Source organism: Triticum urartu, chromosome 5A (assembly GCF_056163025.1).
Source record: "Triticum urartu cultivar PI428250 chromosome 5A, HENAU_Tu73, whole genome shotgun sequence".
Taxonomy (NCBI): domain Eukaryota; kingdom Viridiplantae; phylum Streptophyta; class Magnoliopsida; order Poales; family Poaceae; genus Triticum; species Triticum urartu.
The window spans coordinates 270211706-270228005 of record NC_141877.1 but is presented as its reverse complement, the minus strand read 5'-3'; the positions used below and the strand labels follow the sequence as shown (position 1 = coordinate 270228005).

General features: G+C 48.6%; 1 long non-coding RNA gene across 1 annotated transcript; it reads left to right on the top strand.

Moving 5' to 3' along the window:
- Nucleotides 1–12335: 12335 nt before the first annotated feature.
- LOC125508426 (uncharacterized) lies at nt 12336–13929 on the top strand. Its single transcript, XR_015604458.1, has 2 exons — nt 12336–12442; nt 13675–13929. It is a non-coding gene; the product is annotated as an uncharacterized LOC125508426 (long non-coding RNA).
- The last annotated feature ends 2371 nt before the right edge of the window (nt 13930–16300 follow it).

Below are 16300 nucleotides of genomic sequence, written 5' to 3'. Positions count from 1 at the left end.
TATTAAATGTAGCTAATTTAAACCAGTGCTTTAACTTTTACTATGAAGTTCAACTACTAAAATTCAAGAAGTTCAAACAAAAATTTGGCTCTCAATTTTGCTAAATTTCTTATACTTAAATAAAATCTGGCTAGAGATCACATATCAACTTCATCATAAATAATCTCAATCCCAAAAAAACTTCAGTTCTAATACATTATATGACATATGTTCTACATAACAAGGAAGCATCACTCCACTCACGCTAGATCCAAAAGTGCTATTGTGACACTATGCTGAATGAGATTACAAATGCAGTACTCACAGAACTATACCATAAGTATAAGAAAAGAGGGTACAGAAACTATAAAGGTCCAACTTAGGTTGGGACAGATGAAAATAAAATAAATCTCAGTTTTACAGCAACAACTCGTAATACACTTGAAAAAAGGTGTTTTCAGTTCAACTAGTGTATAAGACTTCAATACAAAAAATAAAACTTAACCAAAACGAATTCCCGATGAAACATACACAAGTGAAACAGCTATTCAACCACACTATCATCATGGAAAAAAGTTTGTTAAAACATTGTGCCACACTTAAAAACATCACAAATTATACCAATTATTACATAGTAGTTGACAAGACATCCAAACACTACAAACAAAGCCTACAGTGGTTTCAAGAGATATATCACACAAGTATCCCATTCACTACGCAATGATGACCACTATGCACCAAGAGCCAAAGCCTGAACCTCCTTGGGAAGCTCCAGCAACATAACCTGGTTATTCCGGTTGAACACAAGTATATGCAGATCCTGAGCATTCCAATCAACAATACGAGGCTGCAAAACAATAAAACAAATTATCAAAAATCATGACACATAAAAAAAGAATAGACAATCAGCCAAACACAGAAAGTGAAAAGCTCAACTAGAACCCACGTCATTATTTCGAATGTTCTCAACGATCTTTTCACCATCATAGGTTCCCGCATGCTTCAAAGTATAATGTCCACATTTATTCACCCTTGGAGTGGAACCTTGACAAACGTTGGTTTCTTTGCAAAAAACCTCCCATTTGGGCTGCTTGCTCGCATTATACTGAGCATCACCATACACAGCCTTCATTACTTGGACCAATCTAGAGATCTGTAAAAAAAGAAACCACACATTTTCAGGTCTCAGAAAAGCAGAAACAAAGAGGCGAAAAAATTAATCCAGTACAGATAATAAATGTCACTCACAATCTTCTCACAGTCTTTATGATAGGTATTCTTTGAAGGACGATGGTTCTTCTTATAAGGTAAAGAGTCAAGGATGTCAACGCTACTTCGGTATCGATTCATGACATATAAGGAAAAGTGGTTCACTCTCTTATCCTTTGATAAAACCATATGTTTGAATAGAGGCATCATGATCTAAAAGGGAAAACTTCGTTTTTGCCACTCTAGCTTTTGACCACTTTGCTTATGCCACTCTAGAATTTGACATTTTACTTTTGCCACTCTTAGTTTTTGACAGTACATCACAATTGCCATTCCGTGGCAAAAGCAATAATTTTAGAGTGGCAATTACGATACATTGTCAAAATCTAGAGTGGCAAAAGTGAAATGAAAAGTTATTGTTTTTGCCACTGAATGGCATTTGTGATGTATTGTCAAAAACTAAGAGTGGCAAAAGTGATATGTCAAAATCTAGAGTGGCATAAGCAAAGTAGGCAAACGCTAGAGTGGCAAAAACAAAGTTTTCCCGATCTAAAAACAAATGACAAAAAAGAGATATTAAATATTCAAAATAAAAACCAGCATCACAACAAACAAATAAAACCAAAAATCAGCTAGTAGATCTCACAAGGTTGGCACCGAGGAAGGTCTTCCTTATCTTTAACATAGCTCTTGAAATCTCTTGCTGCACTCTACACATTAAGCTCTTTATCTTCATCACCATAAAATGTACAGTCAAGCACAACCTGCAAAAAGCCAAACAGAAGTAGACAGGGGAAAAGGGTCAACAAGCAAAGTATTTTTAAAACTCGTAAAACAATAGGCAGTCTTGTTTCACAGAAACAAATGATCTTATTCATTACCGTGATGAATTATGGACTCAGGAAGATCCTTTTCCAGATGCGAAATCAGCATTTCTCTCGGGATCCCGCTTCCAATAATCAATGAGGAAGTCCATTACATCACCCTCCATCATTTGTCTAGGTGCAAAAACTTCCCAGATGCATTTCCCAGTGAAGGTAGTTACTGTACCATCGGCCTGAGGTATCATTGAGAATGCATTCCTGCAGCACACACAAGAACAAAAAGCAGGGGAGGCAAGATAAGGCATTCATAGCAGTTCAAGTTGTATAAAAAGCAGCAGTTCAGGTCAAATTTATCTAGCAGTTAGAAACAACATAAGAAAAGAAGAGGAAACATAATGAGAGATACTCACTCAGCATACTTCTCACGTCCTTCATCACTAAGCAACAGATTATACAACTTGCGATCCTTGTCCAGATGAGGGAAATTATGAGGGTGAAGCTGCTGCATAGGGGAGAAAAACTTTATAGGAGCTTTGGGCGCATGCTTCATGCTTACAAAATTGCCAGAATTCAAAGCAGGATCCTTCCTAGCAACACCAGCTCTATGAGACACTATTCCAGCAAGGGGAGATACACCCTTGGCAGCAGCACTCCTGGTGACTCTTCCCATGCCAGCATTCTTATCAAACGCATCATCATCACTGTTTATCAACTCCATAATGGGATTCTTGGGTGTAGAGGGGCTCTCTGCACAAGCAGCCGTAGAACCTTTCAGAGCTCCAAACCGCCCCTTCATAACACCAGATCTTGTCTTTTTGGGAGAACGCCCCTGGCTAAAATCAATAGCTACACACTTGAGGTCTGAAGACTGGCTACCAAAGATCCTATAGTCATGCTCACCAAGATCCAGCCACTCACCTACAAAAATAAAAAAGGAGCGCATCAAGGGTAAGTTCAAATACGTAATTCATGACAGTACTAGTCAAGAAGTACAAGCTGCAAAAAATTATAAAAGGTCATGCATACGTACAGGGTTCGATGCCAAAAAAACCCGGAAGTCAACATCAAACACATCGCTAGTTGCGCAGGTATACAGCAAAGTCTTTCTAATGTCAAGAATGTCTTCGCGGGTGTAATCCAAAATTTCAATCACACCATCCTCCCAACAATGATAGGTCTTGCAGTTTTGTAGCATAAAGAAGCTACAATCATGCCTATTAACAAAAGAAAAAACAAAAGGGTACATTGTCGGATTCTAGGTTCCGGCAAACCCTTGAGGTTCGAACTCTGGGGTGCGCACGATGATCTCTCTCTCCCTCGCTCTCGCAACGATCTCAAGGCCTAGCTCGCCGAACCCAAGGAACAAGAGACACGAGGGTTTATACTAGTTCGGGCCACCGTTGTGGTGTAATATCCTACTCCAGTGTGGTGTGGTGGATTGACTCATGGGCTGAGGATGAATCAGTACAATGTATGAACAGCCTCCTGAGGAGAGGTGTTCTTGAGCTCGATGAGCTGGTGTGTTTGAGGATGGTCTGAATGTGTTCTCTCCTTGCTATGGTGGTGGCTAGCCCTATTTATAGATGCCCTGGTCCTCTTCCCAAATGTTAGTGGGAAGGAATCCCACAATGGCCAGTTTTGAAGGGAGACAACTAGTACAAGTTATCCTGACAAAAGGTGGTCTTCGCCTGCCAAAGGCTCTGGTGGTGATGCTGCCGTTGGCTCCGCGGTGACCTCTGTCCTGCCGTCCTACTGGTCTTGGTCTTGTTGCACCGATATGGAAACCTTTGTCTAACGCCTCGGGACTCCTCGCCTGCGCTTGCCCCTTGATACGTCTCCAACGTATCTATAATTTTTGATTGCTCCATGCTATATTATCTACTGTTTTGGACTATATTGGGCTTTATTTTCCACCTTTATATTATTTTTGGGACTAACCTATTAACCGGAGGCCCAGCCTAGAATTGCTATTTTTTTTTGCCTATTTCAGTGTTTCGAAGAAACAGAATATCAAACGGAGTCCAAACAGAAAAATCCTTTTTGGAACGTGATTTTCTTCTCGGATAAGACCCAGGAGACTTGGAACCTACTCCAAGAAGTACCGGAGGCGGTCACGAGGGTAGGGGGCGCGCCCCCCCTACAAGGAGCGCCCCCTGCCTCGTGGGCCCCTCGGTGCTCCACCGACATACTCCTTCCTCCTATATATACCCACATACCCCCAAACGATCAAAACAGGAGCCAAAAACCTAATTCCACCGCCGCAACTTTCTGTATCCACAAGATCCCATCTTGGGGCCTGTTCCGAAGCTCCGCCGGAGAGGGCCGTCATCACGGAGGGCTTCTACATCATCATAGCCCCTCCGATGAAGTGTGAGTAGTTTACCTCAGACCTTCGGGTCCATAGTTATTAGCTAGATGGCTTCTTCTCTCTTTTTGGATCTCAATACAATGTTCTCCCCCTCTCTTGTGGAGATCTATTCGATGTAATCTTCTTCTTTTGCGGTGTGTTTGTTGAGACCGATGAATTGTGGGTTTATGATCAAGTCTATCTATGAACAATATTTGAATCTTCTATGAATTCTTTTATGTATGATTGGTTATATTTGCAAGTCTCTTTGAATTATCCGTTTGGTTTGGCCAACTAGATTGGTAGTTCTTGCCATGAGAGAAGTGCTTAGCTTTGGGTTCGATCTTGCGGTGTTCTTTCCCAGTGACAGAAGGACAGCAAGACACGTATTGTATTGTTGCCATCGAGGATAATAAGATGGGGTTTATTTCATATTGCATGAATTTATCTCTCTACATCATGCCATCTTGCTTAAAGCATTACTCTGTTTTTAACTTAATACTCTAGATGCATGCTGGATAGCGGTCGATGAGTGGAGTAATAGTAGTAGATGCAGAATCGTTTTGATCTACTTGTCACGGACATGATGCCTATATACATGATCATGCCTAGATATTCTCATAACTATGCTCAATTCTGTCAATTGCTCAACAGTAATTTGTTCACCCACCGTACAAAACTTATGCTCTTGAGAGAAGCCACTAGTGAAACCTATGGCCCCCGGGTCTATTCTCATCATATCAATCTCCATCACTTTAATCTTGTTTTGTTTTTACTTTTCACTTTGCATCTTTATATCAAAAATACCAAAAATATTATCTATCGGATCTCACTTCCGTAAGTGACCGTGAAGGGATTGACAATCCCTAATCGCGTTGGTTGCGTTGAGCTCTTTGTGTTGTGTAGGTACGAGGGACTTGCGCGTGGCCTCCTACTGGATTGATACCTTGCTTCTCAAAAACTGAGGGAAATACTTACGCTACTCTGCTGCATCATCCTTTCCTCTTCGGGGAAAACCAACGCAAGCTCAAGAGGTAGCACCCCTTTAGCACCAAAGAGGAAACAAGTACTCTGCGCCTGCTGGCGCCCACCTGGCCTTGGTCGTTATGGCTCACGTCATGCAGACCTCGCGAGGTGCCCCTTGCATTGATATCTCCACTCCTCGGGAGCCAGCCTAGCGAGGCCGCCCCAAAGGAGGTCTTTGTGTCGTCCGCCTCGCGAGGGTCTTGAGTGGTTGCTGATGAAGATGGGTCATACCAGGCCATTGGTGGAGCCATGCCCTGGGCTGCAGGCAGGCAGGTCTAGGTACCCCCGTTCCTAGGACGCTGATAATAGCCCCTGGGCCCAAGACGCACTCGGACTTGGCGTCGGGGCAAAGCCAAAGGGCAAGTGCGGAGCACCACGGGCCCCAACTGCCTGCGGCCTTGATTAACGCGTGGCGATTGATGGGACAAGGGCGTCTCCGCTTCCCCACGCTACCTTGATATCTGCCTAGCTAGGCGGCCACCGTTGCCTGCACAGCCCCACCTTCATTGCTGGCAGCGCACTCCCCAGCTCCTCCATCTTCCTGAAAGCAACGGTCTCCTCCTCCAACCTGGCCAGGATCCAACCCTCTCCATCGCCATGGCGCCGAGCCGGAAGAAGAAGGGAAAGAAGAAGCCCCAGGCTTCAGCCTAAGCACCGCCGGCCTTCGAGCCTGCTGTTGAGCCACTGGGACCCCCATTCATCTTCACTCCCTCTGGACTGGCATGATTCCCCCTTTCTCCGCCTTCTTCAACACCGTGCTCTCTCACTACCAAATCAATATGATGCACCTGGATACCCAATCCATCATCCTTCTCGCCGTCTTCGCCTTTGTCTGCGAGGCCATGGTGGGAATTGCTCCCTCCATGGCATTACTTCACCACTTCTTCTCGTTGCATCTGACCGACCCCCGGCAGTGCTCCGGATGCTTGAGCTTCTAGGCCATGGTTGCGACGCACGGTGCGGGGATTGACTTCGAGCTTTCGTTGTCTGTGAGCGGGTTTCGGAGGCGGTGGGTATTCGTGGATGCCGGCGTGCGCAGCCTCCTACTCTTGCTTCCGACGACACTAGCTGCACCCAGCTCCGGCTAGGGGCACGAGAAGCTCACCGACCCGCATCTTGCCCATGTTTGGCGTCGGCTGACTAGGATGAAGGACCTCGGCGTGATGGCGCCCATGGTAATGAAGGAGTTCATCCGGCGCCACATCGCCCCGCTCCAACGCCATTCTTGTCCAATGTGGACCTTCTTTGGTAGCAAGGACCGCATGAGGCTTCACGAGCCCGGGCTTCCTCTTGAGCCGCAAAACACTGTGCTTGAGCTTCTGACGGGTGACCCGTCGCCAGCCAATATGCCGGAGGAGGGCTGCCTCTTGTACTTCTGCTCGAACAAGGTGGAATTCGCGAGGTAGATGCCCCCTTTCGACGAATGGGGACTACGCCCGGCTGGCTTTGAAGGGCCTGGCGAGAGCCCCGTCTTCGTGGCCCCCTTTGTCGCTGCCTGCGCGGTGCTCGCCCCTGAAGTGGGCGCAGGGGGCGGTCACTGTCGAACATTGGCGGTGCGGCCGCTAAGGAAACGGCATCGCTCGGGGCTCCTAAATCATCGTCAACTGGGGCTCGAGAGAGCCGTCCCGAGGAAGCGGCCATGGGGGCGACACAGTCCGATACTCCTGAGGCCGAAGCCCCCGGACCCCTGGCGATTCACCATGAGGCGGGGACCGGGGACTGCACGCGGCCCAGCGTTCCGGAGGTCGCCTCCTGTAACGCCCCGGACACACCCCGCCGGTGGTCGTTACTCCTGGCGGGATCTAGACTGGCCCCATAGATCAATACTAGTCTTTTCTGCGCACTTTGTCCTCACTCGTGCGCACCCGGGAGCAACTTCCCGGTCGGCCACCCATCCTGACACTACTCCAAGCTGAGCACGCTTAACTTTGGAGTTCTGTCCGAAGGGGCTCCTGGAAAAGAAGAAATTCCTTATTGATATGAGTAGTCTATCATCCCTAATAAGCCAGGCCATCACATACACCCCCACTCAGAGGAACCGACGTCCTCGTCGGGCCACAGGAACGTTCCCTCTTGGCACATACGTCTGTGCATCCAGTCTGGTACATGTACCATGTCGTGTGCCACGACGGGTCACAAATGTCAGGAACAACATGACCGCGCACCTGTCCGCAAACATCCGTGTAACCGCGAGGGTTGGCTCTGATACCAACTTGTAACGCCTCGGACAAACTCGCCGGTGGTCGTTACTCCTGGCGGGATCTAGACTGGCTCCACAGATCAATACTAGTCTTTTCTGCGCACTTTGTCCTCACTCGTGCGCACCCAGGAGCAACTTCCCGGTCAGTCACCCATCCTGACACTACTCCAAGCTGAGCACGCTTAACTTTGGAGTTCTATCCGAAGGGGCTCCCGTAAAAGAAGGAATTCATTATTGATATGAGTAGTCTATCAACCCTAATAAGCCAGGCCATCACACCTCCTCAGGAGCCACACCAGGTGCGCCCGGCATTGGTAACCGCATCCAGGGCCTTGGCCGGCTCCGACCGAACTTCGAAGCGCTCCGCAAGAGGAAGGGGTCTTCATGCTGCAGCGGTGACGCCTTCCGGCCATTGAAGCAGAGGAAGTACATTGCCATAAACGAGTGAGTACCTTATCTTTTGTAATTTTTTTGAGCGCGGCTTCTCCTCCTGACCGCAGTTCCTTAGGGGCCCTTCTACCAAGGCGACGAAATATCCTGAGAAGCGACCTCCACCCGCTTCAGGCCCTCTGCTGACCCTTAGCGCCCCGTGTTGGCCTGCCACGCGTGGCGCGGGGCCTGCCGAGGAGGTGGATGCGCCGGCCTGGCGCCTCGACCCTGCGCTCTTGTCGTTCCTCCTCCGTGGTCCCGCCTAGGGCACAAAGAGGATGCCAAGGGCCCCGCCATTGGTCATTGCCCGCGGCTGGACGATCTCGGTGCTGGCCTCATCTTCGCGCAACGAGGCCCCGCCCCACCAGTCCTCCGCCGAGGTCCGAAGGGCGGCCGGAAAGGCGCCGGCCTCCAGCCCCCTGCTGGGAGCAAGCGAGCCGCTTTGAACTTCTCCAATGACCCCTAGCGCGGAGGACGGACCTGGCCGCGCGTTCGAGCTTGCGCGCATGCGCGGCACCGTTTGTCATGAGCTCTTCCGGGAGGCAATGGGCGCACTGAGCTGGCTCGTGGAAGTGCTTGTGGATGTTGACGCCCGTCTTGAAACCTAAGGACTTCGGCTGGCGGACGGATAGGATCAGCTGAAGGCGGCCATCGACCTCGGGCGTCTCCAATGCAAACGTGCTAGCGTGCGGGCCGAGGCATCCCTTGCTACCTCGCGCGAAGCCAGCACCCGTGCCTTGGAGGAGGCCAGGGAGGCTGACCACCGTCGCGAGGCCGCAGAGAAGCGAGAAGGTGAGCTCCAAGCTCTGAACACCTCCCTGGAGCAGCAGGTTGAGGCGCGCAGGGTTGCCTTGGCATCGATGAAGGGGGCGCCTTCCAAAGAGGAAGATATCTTAAAGCGCGAGGAGGCGCTAATGCTGGAGGCCACAGAGCGCAGCCTCGAGCTTGAGAGGTCGGAGATGAGGGAGCACCAAGTCGCCCAGGCGGAGAATGTCGCCAGCACGTGCGAGGCCAGGATCCAGGAGGAAGTCGACTGTAGGGTGGCGTAGGCTCGTGCAGACCTTGCCAACAGACACGACCTGAAGCTGAAGCTCGTGGAAGCCGAAGCTGAGGGCAGAACCACCGCCTTTAGGTCAAGGCTAGAGGAAGCGAAGCAGCGCGAGAAGGCCGTTGCGGCGACCCTGATCTCCGTCCAGGCCGAATTGGCCTCCGCCCGTGCCGAACTGCTCCCGCTTCAGCGGAGGGTTACTGATGCTAAGTCCCTCGCACAGCAGAGCAGGGAGGAAGCGCTCCGCTGGCAGATGTTGCAGCGCGAGCACGTTCCCATGCTCTAGGACCTCAGGGCGAGGGCCAACCAGGCGCTGGGCGCCATCTGTGATGAACACGCCCCTCATCCCCACGCAGAAGACTATGCCAGCCACCTCCGCTTCTTTACCGATTTCATGACATGCCTGTAGGACCGAGCCGACAGGGCTCGCGGGTCTGCTGAAGAAAAGAGCCGAGGACTCCTTGGGCGCGCGTTCTCCCGCGTTTTCAGTCATGTCTAGAGCATCTTGTGACGCCCCGAGACCGTTGCGCCAGGTGTCTTCCAGTTATTCGTTGTTGTTGTCTTGTCGTTCGCTTGCATGTTGCATCTTGCCATGTCATCATGTGCATTGCATCATCATGTTTTCAAAACTTGCATCTGTCCGGGTTTCCTAGTTCCTTCCGTTGTCCGTTCTGAGCCCAGACACACTTGCACGCGCCCGCGGCACGTCCGAAATATTATTTTATAAGTGGTCGGAAGATGTTCTCATAATGGGGTGAGAGTTGGCGTGCGGTCTTGTTATAGTGTAGGTAGACCTCATGCCAAGTTTCATCGCATTCGGAGTTTGTTTGATGCCCCAACGGATAACTATAGCGACATTATAGTCAGTCAAACGTCGGATGTTTTCGGTCTCCGGAAACAGTCGCCGGGTCTCTCTCCCTTCTCTTCTCTCAGCCAAAGGCTTTCTGCACAGCCCACTACCACTCACCGCCAGGCCCAACCTAACCCTCCTCTCATCCAGAGCCGTCCGGTTGTTATCGGAGGGCCCCGAAACCCCTCCTAACCACCTGACCCCTCCTTGCATCAGTGCATCGAACCCCTCGTGCACGTTCGAGAGTTGTCCCGAACCCGACCCGGACAGTCGTCACCGTTGGGTCCGGATCATCCCCAAACATCTATAAAATATCATCGGTTTCTCGTTGGACTCTCCTAACCTAATTATCCCAGAACATCCGATTACGATCGGAGGGGCCTAACCGCCCTAAACTAATCTGATTTGTTATAAATAGGTCGAACCCTAATCCGAGGTGTTTTCCCATCCATTCCATCCACCAATCCTCCTCGCCGTCGCCAACCACTCGAGATTCCCTCGGGATCCCATCCCCCCCCCCAGCAGCCTCCGACCACCTCCCTGAATTTCAGAGCCACCTAGTCGTCGCCTCCTTCCCTCCTCCCATTTATCCACCACCAAATCCACCCTCGTAGCCATCCTCGGCTCCCTCCGCTGCCAAGCTCCCACGCTTCCGCTTGTTCTTCCTGAGATCCAGCAGAGCTCACCCGCCCCCGCTGCCTCATCCCCGCTCCCACCGTCGACCGCAAGCCGCTGCCCGCTAGAACAGCAGCAACCAGCACCACTCCCTGTGGCCCTCCTCGAACCACAGCAGCCAGCCCAGCCTCTTCCTCGTTGCCTCGCGTCCCTGTGCTCCCTCCTCATCGCGCGCCCAAGCGCCGCGCCCGTCCCGAGCTCCTCATGCTCGTCCCCAAGCTCCTGCTCCATCCCCGATGCAGTGCCGCCATGTCCGCAAGCCAAGCTCGCTGACGGCTTCCTCCGGTCTGGCCGGACTTCTCCAGCCATGACCCTTCCCGACCGGATCATGTGCCGTTGCCGTCCCTGCGCCGACGACCCAGCCGCGTGCCCAGTTTTCTCCTGCATCGCGTGAGTCGCCGAGCCTCCTTGCGTCGAGCACCACGAGCAGGACGCCCCATCGCGGCCATCTTTCTCCTTGGTTCTCCTTCCTACTCCTCCTCACCTTCCTCTCCTTTCATTTGTCCCTGCCATGGCCTCTCTCCTCACGTCACTCTCTCTGCAGTAGCAGGACAACGCCGCCGTCGTCTGCATCACCACGGACGCCCAGCTGGAGCTCCGCGCCCCGCCTTCCTCCGCCTCGCCTTGACCTTCGCTGCACCGGATTCGGCCTCGACGCTCCATCCCCGACCTCCTCGTTCGAATCCTTGTCAGATCCGGCAGGTGCCTATCGCTGCGCATAGTCCCGCTTCGCTGCCGTTGAACGAGTCCTCTGCTTCCTGGCGAGACGGTGTACGCTGCGCCCGCTCGCAGAGCCTCCCCACCGTCCCTCGTTGACCGGTGTCAACTGCCACGTGGGCCTCCTCAAGCGTCACCCAGCGAACCGGCCGGGCCACCCCGGTTGCTTCCGGTTTGGATGAGCCGTCTCGACCCATCGCGAACCAACCGGCCCATTGCTCCATCGTCCTGGGCCGAAGCCCATGGTGAGGCCCCCAGCGCCTCGTTTGTTTTTTTCTTTCTCTGTGCTGACCAAACATGCTTTAGATTCGGCCCGTATAGGTTTTTTTAGGTTCTGCGATTTTAGCCCTTTTTCCAGAGAGTGTAGTTTTACAGGAAAGCCCTTGCACTTCATGCATATCCTAACTCCACAACCGTGCATCAGAATTAAACAAACTTAATATGTAAAATGCTTAGAATTTTGTGTAGTTTCATAATATGCCACTTGTATCCATGTTTGTAATGTTTAAAATCTTCTTTGTGTTTATTTTTCTTAATGCCATGTTAAAATGATTTATGTCATAACTAAATAACCGTAGCTCGGTTTTAAATAAACTTTATATGTAAATGGGGTGGAAAAATGCCTAGTTTAACATGGTGCGTTCATCTTGTATATTTAACAACTCTAAAATATGGTTTAGTGCAGAACAGTACCAAATCCATAATTTGCATATGGGGATTCTCCGGACTTGTTGTTTGTTGTTCCGGCCTCATTTAAACTTGCCTAGTTAAGTAGTTTTATTATGCTTCACCCCTTGCCATGCTAACCAACATTTAATTTGTTGAGTAATTAAACGGGAGAGAACTAAATAATTGTTGTGGAGTTTCTTCAGAATGCAACTCGTTGCATATTGAGCTCCACTTAACTTGTAGTTTTGCTTGTGCACTTTGCCATGCCATGCCTTCATTAAACCGGACATGCATCATACTTGGTTGCACATCATGTCATGCTTATGTGATGGTTGTTTACCATATTGTTTGCTTATTTCCAATGTTGCTTCTTCGGGCTGGTTCCGATAACGTCGCGTTTGTGAGGATTCGTTCGACTTCGTCCGTTTGTCTTCTTCATGGACTCATTCTTCTTCCTTCGGGATCTCAGGCAAGATGACCATACCCTCGAAATCACTTCTATCTTTGCTTGCTAGTTGTTCGTTCTATCGCTTTGTCGTGCTACCTACCACTTGTCATATCATGCCTCCCATATTGCCATGTCAAGCCTCTAACCCACCTTCCTAGCAAACCGTTGTTTGGCTATGTTATCGCTCTTGCTCAGCCCCTCTTATAGTGTTGCTAGTTGCAGGTGAAGCTAAAGTTTGTTCCATGTTGGAACATGGATATGTGGGGATATCACAATACCTCTTATTTTAATTAATGCATCTATATACTTGGTAAAGGGTGAATGGCCCGGCCTTATGCCTGGTGTTTGGTTCCACTCTTGCCGCTCTAGTTTCTGTCATACCGATGTTATGTTCCTTGATTTTGCGTTCGTTAGGCGATTTGGTGTTATGGGAACCCCTTGACAGTTCGCTTTGAATAAAACTCCTCCAGCAAGGCCCAACCTTGATTTTACATTTGCCTAAAAACCTATTACCCTTACCTTGGGTCGGCCAACCCGAGGGTCATCTTTATTTTAACCCCCCGGGCCAGTGCTTCTCTAAGTGTTGGTCCGAACCGAGTAGACTGCGGGGTCACCTCGGGGAAACTTGAGGTTTGGTTTTACTCATAGGATGTCTCATCCGGTGTTGCCCTGAGAACGAGATATGTGCAGCTCCTATCGGGATTGTCGGCACATCGGGCGGCTTTGCTGGTCTTGTTTTACCATTGTCGAAATGTCTTGTAACCGGGATTCTGAGACTGATCGGGTCTTCTCGGGAAAAGGAATATCCTTCGTTGACCGTGAGAGCTTGTGATGGGCTAAGTTGGGACACCCCTGCAGGGCATAAACTTTCGAGAGCCATGCCCGCGGTTATGTGGTAGATGGGAATTTGTTAATATCTGGTTGTAGAGAACTTGACACTTAACTTAATTAAAATGCATCAACCGCGTGTGTAACCATGATGGTCTCTTCTCGGGGGAGTCTGGGAAGTGAACACGGTTCTTGGGTTATGTTTGAACGTAAGTAGTTTCAGGATCACTTCTTGATCACTTCTAGCTTACGACCGTTGTGTTGCTTCTCTTCTCGCTCTTATTTTCATATGTTAGCCACCATATTTGCTTAGTGCTTGCTGCAGCTCCACCTCATTACCCTATCCTACCCATAAGCTTAAATAGTCTTGATCTCGCGGGTGTGAGATTATCGAGTCCTCGTGACTCACAAATACTTTGAAACAGTTGCAGGTGCCGATGATACCAGTGCAGGTGACGCAACCCAGCTCAAGTGAGAGCTCGATGAAGACCTTGGTCGTTGTTATGTGTCTTTTCCAATTGATCAGTAGTGGAGCCCAGTTGGGACGATCGGGGATCTGGCATTTGGGGTTGTCTTCTTTTATTTTGGTTCCGTAGTCGGACCTTTGATTGTATTCTGGATGATGTATGTTTAACTTGTTATTTGTGTGAAGCGGCGATTGTAAGCCAACTCTTTATCCATTTCTTATTCAGTACATGGGATTGTGTGAAGATTACCCCTCTTGCGACGAAACCACAATGCGGTTATGCCTCTAAGTCGTGCCTCGACACGTGGGAGATATAGCTGCATCGTGGGTGTTACAAGTTGGTAATCAGAGCCATCCCCGACTTAGGAGCCCCCTGCTTGATCGAATCGCTGACGTTGTTGAGTCTAGAACAAATGTTTTGAGTCTTAGGACTATATATATAGGAGAGTAGGATTCTTTTTACTCCTCAGACCCTTCGTCGCTCTGGTGAGGCCTCCTGACGTAGAAGTTTTGACTTTTCTCTCCGCATATTTCACGGAATTTATTTTTAGGATCACACGGGTACCTTGGAATCGTTTCGATAGTATTGTGACGAGAACAATGTTCTTGGTGCCTCCTCACATTTAGGGGTTGTGGCAGTGTCCCGGGGAGTTGAGCTCCGAGGTGTTGTCGTCACAATTTTATCGTTGCAGTTCTGGAATACCTGAGTTTCGCCGACATCGAAAATCTCTTTTATGCAGTGGTTGGTGAGATAACCTCGACGCCACCCAGTACTGGGGCGGGAGTTCGGGAGCATTGTCATAGCTCGTATAACAGATGCTTTTTGAAGTTTGAGGTACATGATTTCCGAAGGTTTCTTGGTTATGTGTTGAAGGATGGATACAGCTGGATGTAGGGATTGTTAGTTTGGGTGAGATATTATGCTTCCCCTATATCCCCAACACCTGATTGCATAACCAGAAAGTTTCGGGAGTTTTATAGGTGGGAATTCAAGTAGCTCCTAGAATATCTTTTCAACATACACATGATACGATATGGGATCTATCATATGTTTGTTTTTGGCTGATTTTGCAAGCCAAATCCTTTATTTTGTTTTGAGTTGTGGTATTCGAGTTGCTTCAATGTCAAGTGTTGAATCCATACCTTTTTCCCAAATGGTGTTCCCATATTTCTATGGGAGTGCTCATCCTTTTCGATCATCGAGATGGTCATGCCAATTCTTTTTCAACCGGCATGTTTCTCTTCAAGTGGATCCGATCATTTTCAATATTTGCAAGATCCAATCTCAGTTTTCTCACCGGTGTTTGTTTCATCCATCCCCAAGTTGCCTTTGTTTTCCCACCCTCCCACCCTTTTTCTTCAAGGACTCGGATTTCTTAATCAAGTATCCATCTATATTGATGGGAAGCCTCTCCATTCTTTTCCGTCAATATTCTTATCCGGTGATTCTCAGGAAGATACTAACGGAGCCTCATGCTCATCATTATACGTTCTCTTTCTTCTCCGGTGGATTCAAGTCAAGCTTTGTCGATCATATCCTTTTCTCGTTTCAAATGTCTTCTCATGCCGGTGCACCTCCTAATCATCCACTTCTCGCTATTCAATTGTTCCGGAGTGCTGAAGACATCTCAGAAGTTTCAAGTTTCCATCCTCAATTCACTCAAGTTCTTTTGAGGATGTTATCTCACTCAATCCATTTAAATCAACCGATACAATCTCCCTTTCAAGTAAACGTTCGAAGGTGTTTCTTTCGAGTGGGCCCTAACCCACAGGTCTTTTCCCAGTATCTTACCTGACTCTTCTTTTCCGGAGTTATTCTCAAATTCATTTCAAAGTTTGATGTAAGAATGAATTATCATCAGTCATATTTCTTTCTCCAGATCTTTCAAATTCTTTTCATCATTGGTTCAACATTTCTAATTGTCATTCCGGAGTGCCTCAACAATTCATGGTGGTGTTTCTTATCGTCATTCTCTCATTTGAAGACTGAAGTAGAGTTTCCTCCAAATCATATTCGTTCTCTCAAGATTCGTGGTTCTAGCTTCGTGCCATCCTCACAATTATTTTCGATTGTGAGAATTCTTTTCACCCATCCGGAGCAATTCAGGAGTCTTTTCATTTTGATTCTCCGGAGCCCATAATCTCAGAATTATTCATTCTAGCCTTCAGCTCTCGTTCTCCAAATCATACCGGTGCATCATTCAAGTATTCTCTTATCAGCTCGTGATCTCTTCATTCTCGTGTATCTAAATTCCTCTCAAGTATCATCTTTCATTTTCCAATTCTTCCTGGTGAATTGTGCGTTTGCTACTTTCATTTTCAATTCTTACGGTGGTTCGTTCAAGATTTCTCTTCCTTCGTTATCATATCAATTCATTCGTTCTTTCCAATCCTACTGGCGGTTCGTTGAAGTCTTTTCTCAAGTTTGCGCTATATCTCTCTTCAATTCTTTTCAAGAAGAAAAAATCGTATGCAATCCTTGGCTTCCCATTGATTTAATTGGTGGAGTATAAGCATAACAGAATTCCTCATCTTCTTTCATCAAGTGATTACTTCCTTCCCTCGGAGGTTGTTCATGATGAATA